The sequence below is a fragment of the Anarrhichthys ocellatus genome, unplaced genomic scaffold, assembly GCF_004355925.1.
Source record: "Anarrhichthys ocellatus isolate YVR2014 unplaced genomic scaffold, GSC_Weel_1.0 scaffold76, whole genome shotgun sequence".
NCBI lineage: Eukaryota > Metazoa > Chordata > Actinopteri > Perciformes > Anarhichadidae > Anarrhichthys > Anarrhichthys ocellatus.
In genome coordinates, this window is record NW_022280106.1 from 862,317 (window position 1) to 888,360 (window position 26,044).

The window sequence follows — 26,044 nt, forward strand, 5'->3', positions numbered from 1 at the left end:
CTGCAGTAAGCTAGGCTTACATCCTGATGCCAACTGTGTACTTTACGCACAAACATGAGATTGATATCAATGTTCTCATCTCACTCTCGGAAAGACAGCAAATGTATTACACAAAAACATTCTTATTTAGATGGCTTTAAATTGTTGAGAAATGTGTGTTATTGTCTTTGAATGTCTTTCAGGCATTTTATTTTGTTCATTCTGTGGATGTTCTGTGTTGATTTATGTATGGACCGATGCTGCTATTTCGGCTAACACAAAAGAAAAGACCATTTTCTCAACAGACCGTGTTGATCAAATAAAGGTCAAATTAATCAATTAGATAAATGAAAACATATTGTGTGTCATAGACCAGTGTGAACACATAGGCTATAAAGAATGGCTTGGATATGTCAGTTTAAAATCCTATAACAGCTGCTAATCGTAGAGATTCATCCTTAATCATACTGTTTGGTTCTAATCTTCCAAACACAGCAATAAAGATGCTAAACATACATTGTGTCAGTCTCTGCAGGCTCGGAGCATTTCAGCATCCATGTGAGCGTTGGATGTCTTGCAGAAGTCACCTTCCTTTGACATTCATTCTTTTCTTGAGCTGCTGTTGCTCGGATTTATAACAAAAGCTCGGTGACATCTCCATGATATCACATGCCAAAGTAATCACTTCTCTCCACCCACATTCATTAGAGGCTTTGACCTAAATATAGGGGTTTGCTGTGTCTCCTAATTTACCAAGAGGGACCTTATAAAAGCAGTAAGGGTTAAAGCGTCCACATTTCTCAACTGGAACTTCTGCTGGTGAGGACATGCTCCTGTTTCACTGTTGTGTTCACTGAGTGTGAGAGTTACTGACTTAACTGTTAGGCTTTCATCTTCTTTCTGATTCAGGTGTCTAGGTCGAGGATACATTATCAGACTTGTAACCCACAGAGGTAGGGGTTGATATTGATTATGATGACTGATATCCTTTATTCTACAGTTATTAGAACCACAATTCTAACCTCTAACCCTGGACCTTTCAGTCCCCTCTGGGGTGTATTGCAGAGATGAGTTCTGATGCTGAAATGAGTGTGTTTGTGGAGGCTGCCCCGTACCTGAGGAGACCCGAACAAGAGAGGCTTGAATCCCAAAACAGGCACTTTGATGCTAAAACTGCAGTGTATGTGGTGGATCCAAAAGAGATGTTTGTTAAAGGCACTCTGCAAGGCAGAGATGGCAGCAAAGCAACCATTAAAACTAATGCAGGACAGGTACGTTAGCTGTGGACGAGGTAAATCACCCATATGCTCTCCATATTGTTCTGCTGATGAAGAGCACGTCTCTCGTCACAGGTTGTAATAGTAAAGGAAGACGAATACTTCCCCATGAACCCACCCAAGTTCGACAAGATCGAGGACATGGCCATGATGACCCACCTCAATGAGGCCGCTGTGCTGTACAACCTCAAAGAGCGTTACGCAGCGTGGATGATCTATGTGAGTAATGCAAGACTTACTGTAGTTGATGATAACCATTCCCAATGCCAGAGGAGCTAAACCGACACCATGTACACCAACATTAGGGTTTTGTGATGTATCTACGCCCTGACAAAGGCACTATGCAATAGCTACTTTTTATGCACTTTCAGTGTAAAAGGTCAAGACTAGGGATTAGAATTTGATCTGACAGCTACATTTAACAATCTGGAAGCTCATCAGTATTTTGCGGTGTTCAAATTACAGTGTGATATTATATAACCAAATTAAATCTAAAGAAGCTGATATTGAGATCCATGTACTGTAAAGCTTGTTGCATACTGTGGTTCTCGTTGTAATACATTTCCAGGGGAGGAGGAACATTTTCCAAGTTTCTATATATAATAATTTGCTGAACAAAGGGCAATGCAGCTATTGCCCTTTGATATTATTTTAAAAGTTTTGTACATAGTAGGAATGGATTTGATGATATAGAAGTCAAAATATGTAGATTTTTAGATTAAAACCAGCTAAATCCTTTTGTAAAAGTGGCCATTATTGAATTTTATTTCAAGTTTACAGTATGTAAATTGATATATTTTAATGAGAAGGAGGTCCCAACTACAAAGAAATATAGTCAATGAAATGTTGCTGAAACACCTTTTATAGGTAGCCGACAGACAGTTTAATACAATAAAATAATAATAAAATTGAATAATTATTTTAAAATGAAATAATGCAGTTATTCGTAATGTCGTTCCTCCTGCTGGTTATGACCACAGATATTTCAGAATAAATATAAACTAAGGTAAATTATTTGTAAATTAACATATTAACCATATTACAGACTCTGACTGACTGAAAATGACAGAGCAAAGTGAAAGATGCTGAACTAAACATACATAAAATACATAGATACAGAGGAGAGGTCTGTGTAAACCTCCAGCCTAAAGCCACAAACATTGTGTCTTTAGTCTTGGAGCTGGAGACATTCAGACGCTGTCCTGTGTGCAGAGGCAGCAGTAAATATATGCTATTTTTCTTTAAGGTGTGGCTTTGTGGCTTTAACATAACGGTTGGGATACTGTGCAGGACAGATGACAAATAAAAATAAAAATCTGAACAAAGGAGAAGAGAAAGTTAACAAATAATTCCTGGCATTAATTGGGCCTGCTTGTTCTACCTAAGGATTCAAAGATGCCTTAAAAATAATGTAAATTTCTCAAAACAAATTTTGTCTGACTTTAATAGAGGCTTCTAAACATCTTTTAACCTGCAAATGAAGAAGGCTTTGATATGTTTTAGACCTACTCTGGGCTGTTCTGCGTCACTGTGAACCCTTACAAGGGGCTCCCGGTGTACAACCAAGAAGTGGTGGTGGCCTACAGGGGCAAGAAGCGCCAGGAGGCTCCACCACACATCTTCTCCATCTCCGACAACGCCTATCAGTTCATGCTTACTGGTAAACTTAACACAATTATTGTTACATTCAGTTTTCAGTTTGGTAGCTCTCTAATATGACTGTCGTGTTATTTGTTGTAGATAGAGAAAACCAGGCCATCCTTATCACGTAAGCTGCATGCTGATGCAAATGCTACAGCCTATCTTTGAGGCTTTTAGTTTAAAGAGGAAATGAAACAGTTCTGGTGTGTGTCTCTTGTGGTGTAGTGGAGAATCTGGAGCAGGAAAAACTGTCAACACCAAACGGGTCATCCAGTACTTTGCGACAATTGCAGGGTCTGGGGACAGGAAAAAAGATGCTGCTGCCTCTGGAAAATTACACGTAATTAATGAATGATTATAATGATTTTATAGTCTTTTAAAATAGTATTACAAGTGGTCTAACCTTCTATCTCATATTTGTAACCAAATCGCTTCTTATCTGCATTTGTCATATTGTATGTTGTTCTTTTGGTTGCTGTAGGGGAATCTGGAGGACCAGATCATCTCTGCTAACCCACTGCTTGAGGCTTTTGGAAATGCGAAAACTCTCAGAAATGATAATTCCTCACGTTTTGTGAGTGAAAAGATAGAAACTTTGTCAATGCTCATTTCTGATTTGTCACTTCATTTCTGACATTAATGATATATACGTATATATATATATTTTTTTTTCAGGGCAAATTCATAAGAATCCACTTTGCAACCACAGGAAAACTGGCTTCTGCTGATATTGAAACTTGTGAGTTACAATACAATGGAGATATAGGTAATATTTAGTGAGAGTCTTCAGTTTAAGTCAGTCTTGTTTCTTTTTGTAGATTTGTTGGAAAAATCCAGAGTCACGTTTCAGCTGTCTGCAGAGAGGAGTTACCATATTTTCTACCAGGTCATGTCCAACAAGAAGCCTGAGCTCATAGGTAACATATTGCAGGACAGTGTTACAGTTTCAGCAAATCTATCGTTTATTGTCAGACTTGGATTTGACTTGCACATTATTTTCCATCCAGAGACTCTCCTCATCTCCACCAACCCATACGACTTCCCATTTGTTAGCCAGGGGGAGATCAGCGTGGCCAGTATTGATGACAGTGAAGAACTAATGGCCACAGATGTAAGTCATCCTTTCAATCTTTTTCTTTTTAATCACTGCAAACATGCACTGAGACTGACATCAGACCTGTTATGATGTACTTTCAGAGAGCTATCGACACACTAGGCTTCACTGGAGAGGAGAGGATTGGCATCTACAAGCTAACAGGTGCTGTGATGCATTATGGGAATATGAAGTTCAAGCAGAAGCAGAGAGAAGAGCAGGCAGAACCAGATGGGACAGAGGGTAACTGTTATTCTTAGGATTCTGCCACAATCTTTGGATTTCTTTTTTTGGTCTTTTAATGGTGATAGTCTGTTAAGTGACACTTTATTCGAATCCTTTATCTGTGGTTCGGCTAATTATATCAAACATTGAATACGATAAACATGTATTGATAAATATCTGAGGAGCTTTTTGACTACCTTAGTGACCTCTGCCAGGGTTATGGATGGAAGTCTGCCAGTGAGTCCTCAAACTCCTCCAAAAGGACATGTTGGTCGGGTTCAGGTGTCCTCAAAGGGATCTATCCACCGCTCCACATTATCCCCAGTTTGGGACTTATTTTTCTCTTCTATCACACTCTGCTGTATAGTTTTCTAACTTGATCTTTTTCTTTGATCAGTGGCTGACAAAGCAGCTTACCTGATGGGTCTGAACTCTGCAGACCTGCTGAAAGCCCTATGTTACCCGAGAGTGAAGGTTGGGAATGAGTATGTGACCAAAGGACAGACTGTTCAGCAGGTACATTAGTGTTGGAATGAAGAACTGTAAAAAAAATCCAATGTAAGGTGTTAGGACTTTTACATTATTTAATGCACATGCAAAAGTTTATTTTAGTACTGTAAAACTGGAACAGCATGCATGTGACCATCACATCCTTTAGTTCTGGAAAAGTCTGTCTTAAAACAATGCTTGCATGCCCATTTGTACATGCATGTAAACTAAATTGCTGCAATTGTTCCCCTTTTTGATTCTGGCCAGATAGTTATCCCTTCCTAATGTAATTCTAAATTTAGAAAGCATTTTCAATACAAAAATAAATTAAATTGAAATAGAAATTAGAGCGTCTTTAAGTTCAGCACAAAACTGCACCGTTTTTTACCAGTAAAACAGAATATTTGAGCGATGTACAGTTACAAGAGGGATTTAAATCAAATCCTTCGCATTTGATTGGGTCACTAAAAAGTGAGCGGGTTTCGCTTTTAGCATGAAGGTTGGCTCCACAGACATCCAAATACACATCTATTCCTGTCTCTTGATCTCCATAGAGAGTGCTATAGGAATGAGTCCTAAAAGATGAGTTCAAATGAGTTGGCATTTTTGCACTTTCCGTTCTGTCGTCTCAAAGTCAACGGGTTTTTAAAATTGCATTTTAGTTAGACAGACTGAAGGACTGTGGTTAACACAAGCTTAAGATATTTTAACATTTTGTTCTGCGATATATAGTACATCAGTAAATACCTCTCTCGTGAAATGTGAAGCTTTTATGTGTTTTAAAAAGGCAGTTTTCTAACAACTGGCTGAAGGAGACTACACAATGTCATCACGCCAAACACTAGTCTGCCTTTAGCTTAGTGGTGGTGTAGTTTGTTTATAGCGTTACCTTTTCATTTCTTCCGATTTTATTTACGCTTAAAAATCCTAGAAGAATATTTTGCTGAACAAAACATTTAAGTGTCATAAACTTGTGTTGGCCACAGAGTTTATATTCTCCAAAACTCAATGAAAAATTCACATTGGTTTTTTTGTCAAGAGAACCAGTATGATGCTAACTTAAGCGTTAGCCTAAAAAATACGTCATCCCTGCAGAACTCTATTGCTTATCATCATCGATCAATTCCCTTCCTCCATTCTTGAGTAATGTGGTAGCTCACGCTATAAGTAGTGAACCTGCATAGACTTACCACCAAACTCTACTGAGAATGTTGACGTTGTTTTGGTTTTAAGGCTTGAAAATTCTGTTCACCTGAAAACCAGCAGTACCCTACCTTTGTAATAACAGATGGCCAACAGACAAAGTTAGCAACTTCCTTGTGAAAGAAGTTCAAACATCTAGCAACTAAGGAGCCAGAACATTTTCTGAGAGGTTGGTGGAGACCAAAAGAGAGCTTATAGGATAGTGAATACAGGACTTACATTCATCAGAACACCAGAAAACAAGACTCCAAATGAATGATAATGTTGCTCTGTGTCTGCTGGATATGTAGAATACTGTCGATGTTCACCATAATAACTTTATGAGGTGATAATAAATGTGCTATGGAAATTATTCTGCTCCAAAGTGCTCACTGCCGCTTGTCATTGTGCAGGTTTACAATTCTATTGGTGCTTTGGCCAAATCGGTCTATGAGAAGATGTTCATGTGGATGGTACTCCGCATTAATCAGATGCTAGACACCAAGCAACCCAGGCAGTTCTTTATCGGAGTCTTGGACATTGCTGGGTTTGAAATATTTGATGTAAGTTGTTATTAATCAGTGTGTCTAATGTAATTTTATAATGAATGCATGCTCTACAGTAAATGATTTGTTTTGCAGTATAACAGTCTGGAACAGCTGTTTATCAATTTCACCAATGAAAAACTGCAACAGTTTTTCAACCATCACATGTTTGTGCTGGAGCAAGAGGAGTACAAGAAGGAAGGCATCGAGTGGGAGTTCATTGACTTTGGAATGGACTTGGCTGCTTGTATAGAGCTTATTGAAAAGGTTGGTTTATTCAAGTATTGTATAGAAACAAATGCTCAGTGTTGTTTGTGTTAAGCATTTTTTGTCTTCAACAGCCAATGGGCATCTTTTCTATCCTTGAAGAGGAGTGTATGTTTCCCAAGGCATCAGACACCACATTCAAAAGCAAGCTGTATGACCAACATCTTGGAAAATCAAACAACTTTCAGAAGCCCAAGCCTGTCAAAGGCAAGGCTGAGGCTCACTTCTCCCTAGTGCACTACGCTGGCACTGTGGACTACAGCATCACAGGCTGGTTGGACAAGAACAAGGACCCCCTGAATGACACTGTAGTCCAGCTCTACCAGAAAGCCAGCCTCAAACTACTGGCTTCCCTCTATTCTACCTATTCTTCATCTGATGGTAAGATCTGTTTAGATTCTGAACATTTCTTTCATTTAAAGGGGCCAGTGCATTATATATATATGTATACATAATAAATATATAGCAAGCAACTAATTTCTAAAAATAGTGGAGTAATTGTTACCTGAGCAGAGAATGAAATTTCACACCCTCTGTGTGTGTTGTAATCCAAGTTCCTCCGTGCTTTGTTTACATAGCCGGTCCGGCGGTGCGCTCATGTGTGTCCCACTAGCTCGCTGTTCTGCACTGTTACCTCTAATAACGCGGCCCTGACCGACAGTGTCGTAGCTCTGCTCAGCTGTCACCATGTTGAGAGCTGTGCAGAGGCTATCCTTAAATCCTAAATGTGCTGTGAATTTGGAAGTAAGCACCTTCAAGAGTGCAAGATCTGAGATTGAGAGCATTTTGATTACCTCTCAACGGCTTTCAACATGTTGACCAGCGGCTCATAGCGAACAGTGTTGCCTGTTTCCCCTGAGGGGGAACCTGAGGGTGGGCACTACACAACATCGTCAGTCGGGACGGTGTTATCAGCGGGGACCGCCTTATGAGAGCAATGCAGAGCTAACTAGTGTGGCCCATTCACATGCACTGATATTTCACTAAAAGCATGACTGGCCCAGCTATGTCTACAAAGAAGAGAAAGCAACTTCATTCTCTGATCAGGTAGATATTATTCTGCTGTATCTTTAGATAATAACTGTTCAGAATGTTTACTACATCTCCTTTAAAGGCCCTTCTGTTCAGCCTTATAATGTTGATGAAACATTTGTTCCTTTAGAAAACCCTAGTGGAGGAAGTGGTACCACTGTAAAGAAAGCAGCAAAGAAGAAGGGCTCATCCTTCCAGACTGTGTCAGCCCTCTTCAGGGTAACTGCATAGTAAAATAATATCACGTTTTGTAAAAAAGAATTTAACTTTGATACAATGGTTATAAGAAACTATTGACACTGATAATCTTGAACAGGAAAACCTGGGAAAGCTCATGACAAATCTCAAGAGAACCCATCCTCACTTTGTTAGATGTCTGATTCCAAATGAAACTAAAACTCCAGGTATTTCAGTTCTTTATCTTTATCAGAGCATTTCAATAGTATCTCAAGCAGCTTGATTATAATGTGGCTAAATTTTAGGGATTATGCAACACCATCTGGTTATCCACCAGCTGCGATGTAATGGCGTGCTGGAAGGAATCAGGATCTGCAGGAAGGGCTACCCAAGTAGGATCCTGTATGGGGATTTCAAGCAAAGGTAAGAAGCAGTAGAATGGGTTGGTGACAAATAAAAACAACTAACTTTACTTCATTTTTTCTTGTAGGTACAAAGTACTGAATGCTAGTGTGATACCTGAGGGACAATTCATTGACAACAAGAAAGCTGCTGAGAAGCTCTTGGGGTCTATCGATGTGGATCACACACAGTATAATTTTGGGCATACTAAGGTAATTTTTTTTTTAATTTCAATTCTTGAGTGGCTCGTCGAACAATATCTGGAAACCTGGGCTGTGTCCGTCAATTTTTGTAAGTGTTCGGAACAGGCCCTCTGTAAAGTGCACACCACTATTCCCTCTTATATTGTTCATTGCATTAAAATTAGATTAGAAGGACACTCTACAGGCACAAAGTTCTTGGAGAGTGTGGGGGCCTGTGTGATGCAGTCAGAAAAGGCTATGATGGCCGGCTTTTTGCAGCACCTTCAAGTGTAGACTTTCGGAACACGTAGAAACGCTTTTGCTGATGACATATCATACTACCTTATACCAACCGTTTCAAGCATGTTGAAGCTGTTATATGAAATGGATGTAAAAACTGGTTTATTGATGTAGTATTAAAGAGTATCTGAGCATATGCCCAAATTTCTATTTCCTGTAGGTATTCTTTAAAGCAGGTCTCTTGGGTTTACTGGAAGAGATGAGGGATGAAAAACTGGCCTCTCTCATCACCATTACTCAAACTTTGTGTCGTGGCTTTCTCAAAAGGAAGGACTTTCAGAAAATGACGGAAAGGAGGTAATCAGAATTATAATTGGGATCACAGATCATCAGTCACATGTACATTAAAGACCGTAGGTCATTTCATGTTTGCTGCTTAGTTGCAATGTATTTCAATAAAAAATACGTATAAGAACAAGCTCCATCTTTTCAGAGAATCTGTATACATTGTCCAGTACAACATTCGCTCTTTCATGAATGTAAAACACTGGCCATGGATGAAGCTTTACTTCAAGATCAAGCCACTCTTGAGGAGTGCTGAGACTGAGAAGGAGATTGCCAACATAAAAGTGGAGTTTGCCAAGTGTAAGGAGGATTTAGTCAAAGCTGAGGCTAAGAGGAAGGAACTGGAAGCCAAAATGGTTTCCCTGCTCCAGGAGAAGAAAGACTTGTGTCTGCAGATTCAATCTGTGAGTAGAGAAAATACAGTATTGTCAGTAGCTGTTTAAGTAAGTCGTAAGAAAGTAGAACTACATGCTACATAAACGCAAATTGTGTTTCTTTTATTACACAGGAAAGTGAGAGTCTGGCAGATGCAGAGGAAAGATGTGAGGGGCTGATTAAGAACAAGATTTTGTTGGAAGCCAAAACCAAAGAACTCAACGAGAGACTGGAGGATGAGGAGGAGGTGAACGCTGAACTGACCGCCAAAAAGAAGAAGCTGGAGGACGAGTGCTCTGAGTTAAAGAAAGACATTGATGACTTGGAGCTTACCTTGGCTAAGGTGGAGAAGGAAAAACATGCCACTGAGAACAAGGTGTGTTTCTGCTTGGTTGTCATCTGAACACCAAACCTAGCAACCCAAGTATTTACAAACAAATTTACGTCTTTTTACACATTCAGGTGAAGAATCTAGCTGAAGAAATATCATCTCTTGATGATACCATCAGCAAGTTATCCAAGGAGAAGCTGGCCCTGCAGGATGCTCACCAGCAGACACTAGATGACCTGCAAGCAGAGGAAGACAAAGTCAACAGTCTGGCCAAAGCCAAGATCAAGCTGGAGCAACAAGTTGATGATGTAAGCTATGGACATTACCTCTTTGAAACTATATCATATATGACTTACTAATTTCACTCTCCGTGTGATAGCTTGAAGGCTCTCTGGAACAAGAGAAGAAGATCCGGTTGGAAGTTGAGAGAGCCAAAAGGAAGCTTGAAGGAGATCTGAAACTAACTCAAGAATCCATAATAGATTTGGAAAATGACAACCAACAATGGGAGGAGCGCCTTAAAAAGTATGAACCGGTGCAGCAGTGTCTAAGCATAATCATAAGTACATAACATATGCTCTAATTTTATGGTATGGTTTTGCATGACAGGAAAGACTTTGAATTCAGCCAACTTGTGTCCAAAATTGAAGATGAGCTGAGTGTGGCTGTGCAATCTCAGAAGAGGATCAAGGAGCTTCAGGTACTTAAACAACTGGAGGGTCAACGGAAAATGTACTGCAAGCCAATGAATGATCTCAGGTTTTTATTGCTTTACCAAGGCCCGCATTGAAGAGCTGGAAGAAGAGATTGAAGTGGAGCGTGCCGCCAGGGCCAAGGTGGAAAAGCAAAGGTCTGATCTCTCCAGGGAGCTCGAGGAGATCAGTGAGAGGCTGGAAGACGCTGGAGGAGCAACCGCCACTCAGATAGAGATGAACAAAAAGCGAGAGGTCGAGTGTCAGAAACTGAGACGAGACCTGGAAGAGTCGACCCTTCACCACGAGGCCACCGCTGCAGTTCTAAGAAAGAAACATGCTGACAGTGTGGCTGAGCTGGGAGAGCAGATTGACAACCTACAGAGAGTCAAACAGAAGCTGGAGAAGGAGAAGAATGAGTACAAGATGGAGATTGATGACCTGACCAGCAACATAGAGGTCACGGTCAAGGCAAAGGTAAGCTAGACCCATATAGAGAGAGTATGTGATCAATACAACATGGTAAATCAAGTTTTCATTCATTATTGTTATCAATACTACAGATTAATAATGAGAAGTTGTGTCACTCTCTGAAATACCAACTGAGTGGATACAAGAAGAAACATGATGAGAACACTCGTCTGATCACTGAAATAAATGCTCAAAGGGCAAGACTTCAGAATGAAAATGGTACGTAGTCAAATCATTTTAAATAGACTTCTGGAGTTCAACTCTTTTCTCTCTTTTTTTACCTTGTTTTCTAAAACCCCTTGATCAGGGGAGTTCTCTCGTCTTCTCCAGGAGAAAGAAGCGATACTCTCTCAGACATTGAGGGCTAAGCTTGCCTTCACTCAGCAGGTTGAGGAGCTGAAGAGGCACGTTGGAGAAGAAACAAAGGTTTGTTTCATTGGAGCACTTTATACAACTACTCAATGCCTGTGACATTAATTATCTTACCGAGGTTGCCAGAGGCTTCTAGGTTGTTTGAAATTGGAGGCTCAGCTAGGTTAACAGATTTGGCCTTTTTCACTGGGTTTCATTTCACACTTGTGGCCACCATGGACGTTTAAAGAAATAGTCAGTTATTTTTGGAATTCACCAGTAGTTTAGCTTAGCACAAGAGCCATCAGATAAATTCAACTAAAAGTCAGATCTGCCTATCTTTTAGGCGAAGAATGCCCTCGCTCACGCTCTCCAATCTAGCCGTCATGACTGTGATCTGCTAAGGGAGCAGTTTGAGGAGGAGCAGGAGGCCAAGGCTGAGCTCCAAAGAGCAATTTCTAAGGCCAACAGTGAGGTGGCCCAGTGGAGAACCAAATATGAGACTGATGCCATCCAGCGCAACGATGAACTGGAGGAAGCCAAGTAAGAGTTTTTCTTATACACATAGATAAGAAATACATATAAAAACGTAAGAAATGGGATATTTGCAATGTAAGAAAATGACAATATTGGCTCATAAATCATTTTGTTTTGCTCAGGAAAAAGCTTGCCCAATGTCTGCAGGAGGCTGAGGAGGCCATTGAGGCTGTGAATGCCAAGTGCTCGTCTTTGGAGAAGACGAAGGAAAGGCTGCAAGGAGAGGTGGAGGACCTCATGGCTGATGTGGAAAGGGCAAATGCTCAAGCAGCTGGCCTGGACAAAAAGCAGAGAAGCTTTGATAAGGTAACGTGAATGGTGCTAAATACTCACAACAAGCCTCAGATGCTAACAGTCAGCAACATTGTCATTCAGTCTGTGGGGCTTGTTGCACTTGTTGATTTATGTAAGCTTATATAAGTTGATTTATATAAGCCAACATACCAACATACCAGTGACTCTATACAGTTTAAGCTATCCAGGGAATGAAAGCTTTTATATTTTCTGCTACACCTGTTATGTAGTAGGTCATAAGGAAATGACGTGGGGTGACCATTTCATGCAGCAACAGAAGTTTGTTTGCAGTACAGAATAGCCAGGTTATTAGCATGATCATTGATAGCTATGATTTGTGTCATCGCCTACAAAGACACAGCATAAAAAGTTGAAATTAAGTATAGACAAATCATCCATATCCAAACCAATATTTTGTGTCTTCTTAGATTCTGTATGAGTGGAAGCAGAAGTATGAAGAGAGTCAGGCTGAGCTGGATGGATCACAGAAAGATTTTCGCTCGCTCAGCACTGAGCTCTTCAAAATGAAGAACTCTTATGATGAAGCTTTGGAGCATCTCGAGGTCCTCAAACGAGAGAATAAAAACCTGCAACGTACGCACATTAATGTAAAAATAATAATGGTTCTAAAAACATGTTTGATTTTGAATGAGCACTAATGGACAAGGATGATTTTATATGAATGTTATGTTCACATGTCAATTTATATCGCTTTCTCACGAGGCAAGAAGAAAAGACTAGACAGTTGTGCATTGTTTGTTCATTTATTTGGTTGTTAAATTGAAGAAATGTGTTATATTTTTAGAGAAAATCTCTGATTTGACTGAACAACTTGGAGACAATGGCAAAGTCATTCATGAGCTGAATAAGACTAAGAAACAAAGTGAGACTGAGAAGATAGAGATCCAGACCGCTTTGGAGGAAGCTGAGGTAACTTCACGTAATATAAAGAAATTATTATGATATATACATTTTTTTGGCTGATTCTTGTTTGTTGATGTATTTTTATTTTTATCTGTACCCAAGGCTTCACTGGAACATGATGAAACCAAAATTTTTCGTATCCAGCTGGAGCTCACTCAAGTCAAAGGAGAGGTAGATCGTAGGCTGGCTGAGAAGGATGAGGAGATTGAGCAGCAGAAATGCAACCACCAGCACATTGTGGAAACGATGCAGTCCGCCTTAGATGCAGAGACACGCAGCAAGAACGATGCCATGAGAATCAGGAAGAAGATGGAGTCTTACCTCAATGAGATTGAGATCCAACTGAGCCACGCCAATCGACAGGCAGCTGAAGCCCAGAAGCAGCTGAGGAACATGCAGCCCCACCTCAAAGTGAATTATTGTGCATTGGCAGCTTTAACACAGGGTTATTAGCTCTTAATTAAAAGACTTTTCAGGTAAATCAACTTGTTCCTGCCGGTCTCTCTGCAGGAACAAACCCTTCACCTGGATGAGGCACTGCGGAGCCAGGAGGACCTCAAGGAGCAGATGGCCATTGTGGAGCGCAGGAGCAGCCTGATGCAGGCAGAGGTGGAGGAGCTCAGAGCTGCTCTTGAACAGTCGGAAAGAAGCCGCAAATTAGCTGAACAAGAACTGGCTGATGCCTGTGAGCGAGTAGGGCTACTGCACTCTCAGGTGAGCAGCAATATTACAACGTATTAATGAGGGCCATCTGAATCTAACGGGACAGCAGTTGGTGGAGACCAAAACAGAGTGAAAAGAGAGTGAACATTAGAACTTGCTAACGTTACATAACTTTGTGAAGGATAAGTCACCTTTTATTCATGATTTCTAGACATAGACTGTATGTAGAAGTGGACATAGTCATCGTGACGTCACCCATTGGTTTGTGGACTGCCATTTTGCCGTCGCCAACTTGTTGTTTTTGCAACCAATGAACAGAAGTTACCATATTTGGAATGCAGAGGAGTGAAGTAAAGACGGCATATACGGCTCTGGCAGCGGTAGCGACCTGTCAATCACAGTAAGCCCGTCCTAAAGCATACCCTGCTTTATGGTCTATTTCAATGATTTTCAACCACTGTGCCGCCGTGAGAGATTGTCAGGTGTGCTGTGGGAAAATGTCCAATTTCACTTAATCAGTCCAAAAAAACATTATTTAGTTGCTGCAAATACTTTGCCATTGTTGAGCATCTGAGCTGCAATATAGTGGCTGGCTAAGTAATGAAATACTCTTCCATACCAGTTGGTGGCAGTAGATAGCGCAATAATGGCCTTGTTAATCTAAGACCGTAGAATTAAATGATGGGAGACGTTGCGGTGACAAGACGAACAGCGATGGAGAAATATTTGAAAAGGAAAAGTGCAGACTCTGAACTGGGCCCTGGACAACATTCTAACCCAGATGCAAACCTTAGTATGGATCAACAAATTGAGAGACTTGTCATTAAATTGGCATATATCCTGCCCTCGGTACAATTATATATCTGGCCCGCGAGAAAATACCATATGTCTATCATAACTGGCCCGCCACACCACAGAGCTCCTTTTTGGCCTTTTTGTGCGACATAACGAAGCATCTCACTGCGCTAAACCTCCAGCTTCAGGGATGGGGACGTGTGATCACAGATATGTGTGATCACAGACATGTGTGATCACAGACATGTGTGATCACAATTCAACTCAATTTATTTTTGTATAGCCCAAAATCACAAAATACAAATTTGCCTCAGAGGGCTTTACAATCTGTACACATGTGACATCCTCTGTCCCGGAACCCACACAACAGAACAGGAACAACTCCTTTTAACAGAGAGAAAAGAGGGAGAGACCTTAGGGAGAGCAACAGAGGAGGGATCCCTCTCTCAGGATGGACAGAAGTGCAATAGATGTCATGTGTACAGAATGAGCAGCATAACAACACAGTTACAACACATTCAATGCATATAACAGAACCACGGCAGGAGGCAAGACCAGGGTCCAGGTATAACCAGTATCCACGGGAACCTGCGAGAAAGCACAGAGACTCACAGACATGTATGATGCTGTGAGAGCTTTCCAAGCCAAGCTGCGCCTGTGGGAGACTCAGATGCAGCAAGGAAACTTGGGTCACTTTCCGTGTTTCCAAACCGTGTCTCCACCGCTGTGTTCCCGACTGTGCATTTTACTGATTTACTGATAACTCAACGATCCGTTTGCAGTTGACGTGGAAAGAGCACCTGTGCACATCCAAATGGAGCTGATACACCTCCAGTGTAATGACACACTCAAGGCAAAGTATGACTCTGTGGGCGCTGCACAGTTTCCAAGCTTCATCCCCGAAACGATGCCTCAACTCCACCTACATGCTGCTCAAATGCTTAGCATGTTTGGAAGCACATACCTGTGTGAGCAGCTTTTCTCTGTGATGAAGATGACCAAAAACCCAGAGTCGTCTCACCGATGCACACCTTCACTCCATGTTAAGGGTTTCCACAGCACAGAACCTAACCCCAGACATTAATGAACTGACAGCCAAGAAAGGATGCCAAACATCTGCACTTTTTTTGCACTTTGTCCAATATCCCTTCTATCTTGTTTATTAAATGTTGACCCTGTTTGGCCCTCAACGTTGTCCCAATTGTGGGCCCTCTCTGTGATTGAGTTTGACACCCCTAGCATATACATATGCTGTATTATGCTAAAAGGTGTCATTTTGTAACCTTTTTGGTTGTTGGTGTGCCGCAGGATCTTTTTAATGTAAAAAATGTGCCGCGGCTCAGAAAAGGTTGAAAAACACTGCTCTATTTGACTCTAAATGGACCATAATTTACTAAATGAACATCATGCTGTATTGAAGAAGACTTGAAACTAGAGATTGAGACCATAAACTCATGTTTACAATGTTTACTGAGGTAATAAATCAAGAGAGAAGTAGAGTCATTTTCTCATAGACTTCTATACAACCAGAGGAGTCGCCCCCTGATGGTCAGATAGCAAGCTTCAGACACTTCCGCATCGGCTTCACTCAGCAGAAATGGCCTCCTGTTTCTAGACAGCAATCAATGAATCAAACAAAACAAAAAATCTGGTATCTGTGGCTGTCGCAGGAATTTAATAAACCCGTTCAATCTCGTCTTCCAAAAGCTGCTAGCTTGTTTCTGTGAGGAGTCACAACAGCCATGTTTGTTGTTCATGTTCATTATGATCATTATGGGGGAGGGGCTTTGGAGGGAAGCCTCAAAGGACGAACTGACAGTGTTGATGACTTGGAGACTTTCTAGCTAGATTAAGCAACTTTTGTAGCTAATGCTGCGAGCTATTTTCATTGGAAAAGAGTTGGTAACACTTAGTTGAGTGTTTCGGTTGCATCATTTCTAAAATCTAGCGTACTCTTGCTGGTTTCTCAACATTACAAAACCTAGCTTTAGTTGTCCTTTGGCTACAGAACACCAGTCTCCTCAATTCCAAGAAGAAGCTGGATGCAGATGTCAGCCAGCTGCAGGGCGAAGTGGGGGATGCAATCCAAGAGGCTCGCAATGCAGAGGAAAAAGCCAAGAAGGCAATCACTGATGTAAATATTATACACTTCTTTACTTTTACCTCTAATTATATTTAGATCTTACAGTTTTATACAGCGTGATTAATAGCTATAAGAAACAGTGACGATTATTATGTAGCCTGTTCTTTATGGTTGCTGTTCTTTGTTTGTTTTATTTGCACTTTAATTTAAAGGAAAGTTCAGGCAAAGAAAAAATAAATAAAAATAAAATGTGCAGGTGAGATAGAAATAAAAAACCTTTTGAAGTTTACTGGCATGTCTGTACTTGTGTACTTCACTTTAAAGACAAAGGTACACATTTGAAGAATGTCAGAGATTAGCTAACCTTGTTGCAAACAAAGCTAATATGATCTTTCAGTGTGTTTGTCATCAATCAAGATCCTAAGAAATGTAGTTAATGTAAGTAATTTCTTCACCGCCAACGTTCCTCCCTGCAAATATCCTAAATTTAGATTGTTACCCATTATGCCAATTCATTTGTCTGACACCATTTTGAATATGCAACAACTCCAGTAGTTGCCTCTTTAATGAGTACTGTCTAATTTTTATTGGAGATAAGCAGATTGTTATCATCTGCGAATAATATTGGAACTATAGTGTTTGACACTGCTGCAACATCGTTTATGTGTATAAGAAACAATAAGGGTCCTAAAATGGAACCTTGTGGTACCTCACACTGTATCATTGCTCTCTTAGATTATATACCATTGATGTTAACATAATTTCTAAGCCACTTAAAGACAGCGTTGAATGCTTTTGAGAGATCCAGATCATACAAACTCTTTCTTTTCCTTTTCTTGTCAGGTCCAGCTTGATAATGTACATTCATCTAGTATTTGTTATGACAAATTATAAATCAAACACCAGTTTAACTTGCTGTTTTCTTGCAGGCAGCCATGATGGCAGAGGAGCTGAAGAAAGAGCAGGACACCAGCAGTCATCTGGAGAGGATGAAAAAGAACCTGGAGGTCTCTGTGAAGGATCTGCAGCACCGCCTGGATGAGGCTGAGAACCTGGCTTTGAAGGGGGGCAAGAAACAGCTCCAGAAACTGGAAGCTCGGGTATCACATAGGATTATTGTCCATAGGAGAGTAATGTAGCATTATTGACAGCAAAAATCACAGCTGAGGTTTTATTTTTGGGGTTTGACTTTTTCTCGTAGGTGCGTGAACTGGAAGCTGAAGTGGAGAGTGAACAAAGAAGAGCTGCTGATACAATCAAGGGAATCCGTAAATATGAGAGGCGAGTGAAGGAGCTCGTTTACCAGACTGAAGAGGACAAGAAGACTGTTTTGAGACTGCAGGGCCTAGTGGACAAGCTGCAACTCAAAGTCAAGGCATACAAACGGCAGAATGAAGAAGCTGTAAGATTTGTTGACTGCAACAACTTTTTTTTTTTTTTAAATCATGATTATAGCTTACTACTTTTTTTGGGCAACAGGAGGAGCAGGCTAATACTCAGCTTGCTAAGCTAAGGAAGGTGCAGCATGAGCTGGAAGAGGCACAGGAGCGAGCAGACATTGCTGAGTCCCAGGTCAACAAGATGAAAACCAAGAGCAGAGAGTTCGGAAAGGTAACAGTTGATACATTTATAGTTGACTTTGTTTTATTGGGAAGCATTCTGGCTTCCTGTGTCAGAGCAATACAATTATTAAGAACATGTTTAACATCATTAATAAAACAATAAACTAGATCAAAGAAATAAAAAATACATCATATAGGTAAAAACAAATGTCTATCAATACAAACCTACCAAATGAATCACAACACATCAATAACAACACTCTTTCCTTTCTTGTATCTAAAGTACCTTTGGATAAACTGCTTTTTTATTGACAGCATAATGAATCACTTTTCCATGCTATGTACTTTGAACAGGTCATTTACTACTATTTACCTGTTTGACTGGTTGCATGCCTTTCACAAATTTGAAGCAACGTGGTCGAGAGTTCGCAATTTTTTCCTTTTACAAAAACAACAAAGGTATAGCTGTCCAGTGTGTGGGTGGCTTTCTGTTGTGCTTCCTAGCGGTCCGTCCACAGCACAAATGTGCCAACACAATGGCGGCTGCCACATGGATAAGAATGCCATAGTAAACATCAATGGTGGCAGACAGTGCACATATAGAGGATATGGTATGCAGCAAGGATTAAGACACTGAAATAAGTGGATCTGAGTTTCAATCAGGAGAGACAAGTCAGATGAAGAAAAGATAATAATTGATTATAAACAGATATGTGATGATAAAGTCTTCAGAGTCTTTGGCGCATGGACTCTACAGGGAGATTTGTAATGGAGGGCCGTCTGCCCTGAGCAGCAGAAGATAAACCCCCCGTGGAGTCCAGACATTGGGGACGGTGGTGGCTGATGAGGCTGATAGAATGATGAAGCTGATGAAGATGATGGATCTGATGAAGACTGGGTGGAGAGGTGAAGGGGTGCATAACAGCAGCATGAACGTACTGAAGGTAGAGAGACGATCATATTTAAAAAGAGACAGCAGCTAGATGATAGGCCAACGATGTATAGGCCAACGATGAACAGCTGATATCATGATTGACAGCCCTGAACAATGACAGCACGAAATAATGAGTGTTCATGCATGAAGAGTGATTGGCAGATGTTTGAGAAATAAACTACGGGCTTAGGCATGCAAGAGTATCGTCTTCCTGACTGAACTTACACTGGAGCTTCATTTCCAGGAGAACACCTATTTCAGAAAGCTAAATGGTTACATGTTTACTGTATGTCCATGAATTGAAGACGGTAGGATGTTTTTAATATTAAAATAAATTGTTTGTTTTCTTTCCTTTTCTTTCCTTTTTTTTCTTTCCTTGCCTTCGTTCCTCTCCTCTCCTCTCTGTCCTCTCCTCTCTGTCCTCTCCGTCCTCTCCTCTCCGTCCTCTCCTCTCTGTCCTCTCCGTCCTCTCCTCTCCTCTCCTCTCTGTCCTCTCCGTCCTCTCCTCTCTCTCCTCTCCTCTCCTCTCCTCTCTGTCCTGTCCTCTCCTCTCCTCTCTGTCCTCTCCTCTCCGTCCTCTCCTCTCTGTCCTCGCCGTCCTCTCCTCTCTGTCCTCTCCGTCCTCTCCTCTCCTCTCCTCTCCTCTCCTCTCCTCTCTGTCCTGTCCTCTCCATCCTCTCCTCTCCTCTCTGTCCTGTCCTCTCCATCCTCTCCTCTCCTCTCCTCTCTGTCCTGTCCTCTCCGTCCTCTCCTCCTGTCTCAGGCTGCTGAATCTGAGTAGTCCTTGCAGCGATGACAGAAGACATCCTCTAAGTTCTTAGTACAAGTAGAGGCTCCCAAGAGTTGTTTTGCTGTGAGATGTTAGTTGAATAAAGTGGTGTGAAGCATTAGCTTTGTCTGTGACACTGTTTTCTTTCATTAGATATACTGTACAGCCAGACATGTTTGTGAGTAACAAAATCAATGGATGCTGAGTATTTATCATAGTCCTTGATGCCTTAACAGATTAGTAGTGTTGTAGTGCTAACGGGCCAGTCAGAGTAGCAGATAATCGGGTTGGTAGAAGGAGAGTAAGTCCCTCTGTGTGGGCAGTTTGCATTTAATTTGAGCATCTGTTTGCAGAGATCAAGGCAGATCCCAGCAGAATGCCTGCTGACATTTACATTCTGAGTTAAAATAGCCGTCCTCTTCACTGTCACTCAGCTACATGCAATACCTAATGCTAGCAGTGAATTATCCACAATTAGACCAATAATCACAGAGACGGCTGCAGAGACTCTTCGGATGAAGCATATATTTAGCTGCGTCACTCCATCCTGTTTGTTTAGCACACCAGACAGAGGGATTCTTTATTTTTTATCCTTATTAGTCCCACAGTGGGGACTAATAAGTTCTCTGCATTTGACCCATCCCTGTATATTGGCAGTGGGCTGCACCTGAGAAGCACCGGGGGAGCAGTTAGCGGTTCAGTGTCTTGCTCAGGGACACTTCGACACAGGACGCGTAGCAGCCAAGGATCGACCCACCGACCTTGCAGTTACCGGACGACCCTCTCTACCCAGTGAGCCACGGTCGCCCATTTACTCTGTTGTTTCTCTGTCAGTGTCTCAAAGTCAGAAATGTCATTTGTCTGAGACACTCAGTTTGAATGAGCTTTCTGTCTGAATGAAGGGAAAACTCAGCAAATATTCTGTAACAGCCGATACTTGTTGATGCTTTACTCAACAGAAATGTAAATACGTTGACATGGGTCTTGTGGCAACCCAGAGGAGGCAAGATCCAGGAATAAAACAGGAGACTCAGAGACAGTAACCACGTAACAAAAGTGTCCTTCAATAAACAGGTTAGGGTAAAGGGGGACAGGGTCAAACTTCACAAAAGATTCCTCTCGGTCGGGGTCTTTGGCCTTCGGTCTACACCCAGTGTGGACATGTCTTCTAAAATCAATGATCAAGTCTTTGGTTTTACCTACTAGCAATAACACAGTTATCTGCATACGTTAAGGGTGAAAGAACGCACCCTTGTGAGGACTCAGTGGACGAGCAGAATTTAATTTACCCTCACTCTTTGTGTTCTATTAGTTAAATAGTCAAGGGTCCAGCCCAGATGGTTACTTGAGTCAAATTGTTCTAAAAGCCAACTGTTTCAAATATTAAATTTAATTGTGTTAAACACAGAGGAAACCTCAACAAATACAAGTCTGGCATGAGACCCATCTCCCTCCAAGTGATAAAACAAGGACTGAGGCTCAGACCCATTTATACCCATAGAGGACACTGTTGTGTCCTCTTTGCTGTAATACTTTGTTTTCTTTTAACAACCTGTGGAAGAGAGTACAATTTACAGTCTGAGGAACCTCAGAATATAACATAACTTATAATAAATGTAGCATCTACACTAATTGACCACACCTACAAAGAGTATTTGATGAAATGAAATGATCATGTTGATTAATTGACACCTGTGTATGTTTAATATCCATTTTGGGCTGTACATCTAATGCATGTCGTTTTATAGTTTCTACATTTTCAAAAACCAGGTGACTTTTAGTAACACTATAAAATGAATCCATTAAATTCATACCAGATATTTCTCATAACTCCATCATTCTCACTGTGCTGCAGCTCACCCAGGGTTCTGGTATCATCTGTAGTACTAGAACAGCAGCTAGGTGGCTCCGCCGGACAAGAGAAGAAGCATGGAGGGAGAAAGAGCCAAAAGAGGGTTCAGCTTGTTCAAAGAATTTCATGACACACCTGGAAAATACTTTTCTTGTATCATTTGTCACAGGGTGAAATTTGATTTGTGTTCTGTATATCCTTTGAAGAGAAAGGGTGAGTAATGTCAACAAAGAATCTTTATGGTCCTAACTTTGAAAATGCACTAGTGACACCAGACTTTATTGGAGTATTTTGGGATGAATACAGATCAGGGTTATTTTATCTCACTACAGAGCACCAGGACAAGAAGGTTTTATACTGCCATTAACTGCCTGCTGACTCTTCACTCGCTGCTCTTAATCGGTCCCTGGCTGGTAGGGGCCGGCCACTAGTGACTCCACTAGTCTCCAACCCCCCCAACAGCTAACAGAGCTACGAGGACACACACAGTTGCATTGCTCTGGGCCGCTGCTCTGTTAAGGACGGTGTGTTCGGCTAACTGCTAGCGGCTACACTGCTGTAACAGATCACTTTTGTGTTACTGCAACTCAGCCGCTGCTACTCAGGCAGACAGAATATTGAAAATAATATTTAATTTTGTTTCTAACAAGATTGTATGATGTGACATATACAAGGACTTTAATCCGATTACATCGCCACTTTCTTTTGAGTTTGAATGAAGTGTGTTTTACGGCGCCATTGGTGTCTAGACTGGGGGTTAGCCAATTGTGGGCTGTATTCATTCAATCACACAACACAGCAGTAGTCGTTGCAGACACTCCTGGAGGAGAATTGGTATTGCTAACAACACTTTCTTCCAGCAGACACAAAGCAACATTAGCATTATTTTGGAGTCGTGTGTTTGCCTGCTGAGAAGCTCTTTAGCTGCTAAATGCTCCACCAAGTTCAGTAGCTGATTGCTATCTTTGTCTGTCCGCTGTTTGGTGCTGAGAAAGTAATGTACAGTGGGTTGTACATATGGTTTTGGCTGAAAACAGCTGCTTGATGGTTAAACAAGGGTGATTAGCACCGAGAGACTGAAACACAACAGTAAAGTGAAAGAGGCTGAAATGCTCTTTAGAGCTGAAAGGACCTCAAAAAATCTGTTAATGTTATTTTATATTTCTCTGTGGGTCCATCACTACGAGCAGCACCTTTCATATTATCATCATACTCATTTGATCCACTGTCAATAACAACATACTCATTAGAGCAACTTTCATCTTTTAAGTAAATCAAGTAAATAGAATTCCATCTGTAAACAATACATTTACAAAAGACAATAATGTTCAGCAAGTTTTATAAGGATAGAACATAGTCACCACACTTTCTCATTAAAGAGCTGATGTTATCAGCCGAGTTATACACAGCACACTGTACTCTGTGGTCCATGTCCTGGATGGCACAGATGACGCTCTCTAGCTGTGACCAAGCTTTCATCAAAGTCTATGAGGTGAAAGGTTTTGTAAACGGCTTTGACTATGTCTCGGGCCACTGATGTGCACATACACAGGAGGCGAGCTCTAGTAAACGATGTATTCAGACAGAAGCAAGTAGCTGCTGCGTCAGCCAGCTGTTTGTCAGTCTGTTTGCTGGCAGCCTCAGCCCCGTCTCTCAGAGCAGCGTGCAAACTGGAGGCCCTGCTCCAAGTCTGGGAAGTCCTGACCTCAACAAGGGGCTCCGGTTCATCCAGGAGGAACCTCAAAGCCATTTCCACCACCTGCGGCACTAAAGGTGCAGTGGTCTTCTGAAGCGTGGTGAGCAGTGCTAGTTTGGAAAGCTTGTGGGAGCCAGTAAAAGAGGTGAGCAGAGGAAAGTTTGAACATCCTGCTCTGCCTTTGGGCAGATGACTGAGAGACACATTTGAAGGCCTTCCAGTGTGACCTTTATATGGTTGGAGGAAAAAGAGAGAAGAGTGAGTGACTGTATGACGTTACTGGTGTACAGCAGCTCAGAAGATGCTGGATTTTATCTTAACTTTTGTTCTGAGCAGCAGTGAAAGGTGTTTCTCTTTTTTCACTTCCTCTTGGAGCTCTTGCTCCATCTGAAGGAGACAGAGGCACCTCGCTGAGGTCCAGGCATGCACACATCACTGTACAGTTTACCTTCTAACACCCAGCATCCACTTTACCAGTAGATCAAATATGTAAGGGTTTAAATACTCACTGTTCTAGATATCCTTATTATGAAGATAAATAAGCATGGCTGTATATTTAACATTTTTAGGAAAAATGATAGCGCTTTCTCATCTTATAAAACAATTTTAAATCAAAACTTAGGGACATGTTATAGTTACTATTTATGCTTTGTTTTTATATAGTAGATGTTTATAATGTATGTTGTATTCCAGTTGTCTTTTTTTAAATAATAAATACACAATATATATGCTTATTTCTGTTTTTCTACACTCAAATAAGTGAGCACGCATTTCTGCTAAGGGCCTCGCTCAAGGGTCACTAAGTGGTGGTAATGAGCAATGAGATTTATCGCTCCAGGGGATTGAACCAACTACATTTTACTTTTTAGTTTTAGATTGTTGTATGCATTTATTTTAAAGAGACATGGCATTGACTTCATACATCAAGATCAGTTTACTCATTATAGCATCAGGGAGGGTCAAGTAGCACTGTGGGAAGTGTAGTTTATTTAACAAATGGGGTCTCTACAGCTGCTGCCTTTTTTTCAAACATTCTTTTTAACTACTACACATTTGCACATTGATGCCTCATGTGCAAAATGCAAAATCCACAGAGAACTGTGTGTGATTGTTGACTTATTCGTGCTCTGTGCATTTGACTCCTGTTTCTAGTGCATTCCTTTCCTGTTGAAGAGTCTGTTTCCCTGTCAACATGATGCCTCTCATGCGGGAGACTCATGTAAACTAATGACAGTTTCATTAACTATGGTGCTATCATCGCTCACTAAACCATATATGGTTGATGGGAAGTGTATATATGGTATAAACCATATATGGTTTAGTGAGCGATGATAGCACCACCTTTTGGTAATTTTGGTAAGATGAAAATCATGTTGTGATTGTTCTCATTGATTCCATCCAATCAGTATCTGAGCCTTGTTGCAGCCACATTAATAAACCATTTGTGATGTCTCTCTGTGGCTTGAATTGGTCGTTATAAATAAACAGAGATGTGTCACCATACCAAGCAACAGGCCAAATGAGGAAACCTTTAGCTTTTGGGTGCTTTGGGCTAAATTCATTTCCCACTTTGGCTCAAAGCTGCTTCACTTAAAATGAAATGTTTGAATAAGATAACAAAATGAGATTCCATCAACAAGTCTTCACTTGTTAAATAATATAACAACAAAGGCTTTAAAGAGGACTGTGTGATACACTCTTACTTTATTCTGTGAATTAGTTCTGTTTGACAAACTAGATTATATAATCATCATCATGATCATCACCGTTGTCTTATATCCTATATGCAGTAAAACAAACAGTCACAGAGGTCCTCACAAAAAAATTTAAAAATTAAATTAAAACGTAAAAAAATTGAATAAATAAACCAATATTAAATGAACAGTTTAATCACTTGTACTAATATAAATGAGGCCATGAGAGCAAATTATGAAATGGTTTCGACATTAAATCACCACCATCATCATCGTCATCATCATATACAATGAGTGTATGATAAAGTAAAGAAGAGATGAAGGGGAGCTGCAGATTCCAACAGTTGCAAGTTAAGTCCACTATAATAACAGACAGAACTTCCGGTAGAATCTTATACACTAAAACTTAAAAAGCGCCGTTCCATAAAAATCACATGCCAGGAAAAAAAATATAGATGTTACTAAATCATTAGTAATAATAATTATTACATATGATTTAGGATGGGAGCTGCCAGTTCTTCATGATAATTATCATACTATAAATTCAAAGTTATATTATACATTTATATAGCACAATTAACACACTGGTAGGCAGTTTGTAAATGTGTGACACACACTTTAACACTGATAGATATGAAAAATTAACAAACACATTGCTATGTGCTAAGTTTTCTGCCATTACTACAGGCTCATTTTCATGGTAGCCTAGTAGGTTAATGGTAATGTGTAGTAGTAGCTGGTAGTAGCCTACTGAGAAGACCTTTAAATGTTGAGCATAAAAGTTTATTCTTGTCACTGAAAAGTTGCTTGGCAAAATAAAAACGCGTACAACATAGCCTGTCCCGGTCACAAACTGTCCAACACGTTGTGCTTTTATTTTGAAGTGAGATTTATGAGACATCCATTTCCACCCCTCTCGCTCCGTGCAGTTTGACGCTGCTCTTG

General features: G+C 40.7%; 1 pseudogene; it reads left to right on the top strand.

Moving 5' to 3' along the window:
• The first annotated feature begins 1,046 nt into the window (after nucleotides 1–1,046).
• On the top strand, nucleotides 1,047–19,869 carry LOC116397948 (myosin heavy chain, fast skeletal muscle-like; annotated as a pseudogene).
• Nucleotides 19,870–26,044: the final 6,175 nt, after the last annotated feature.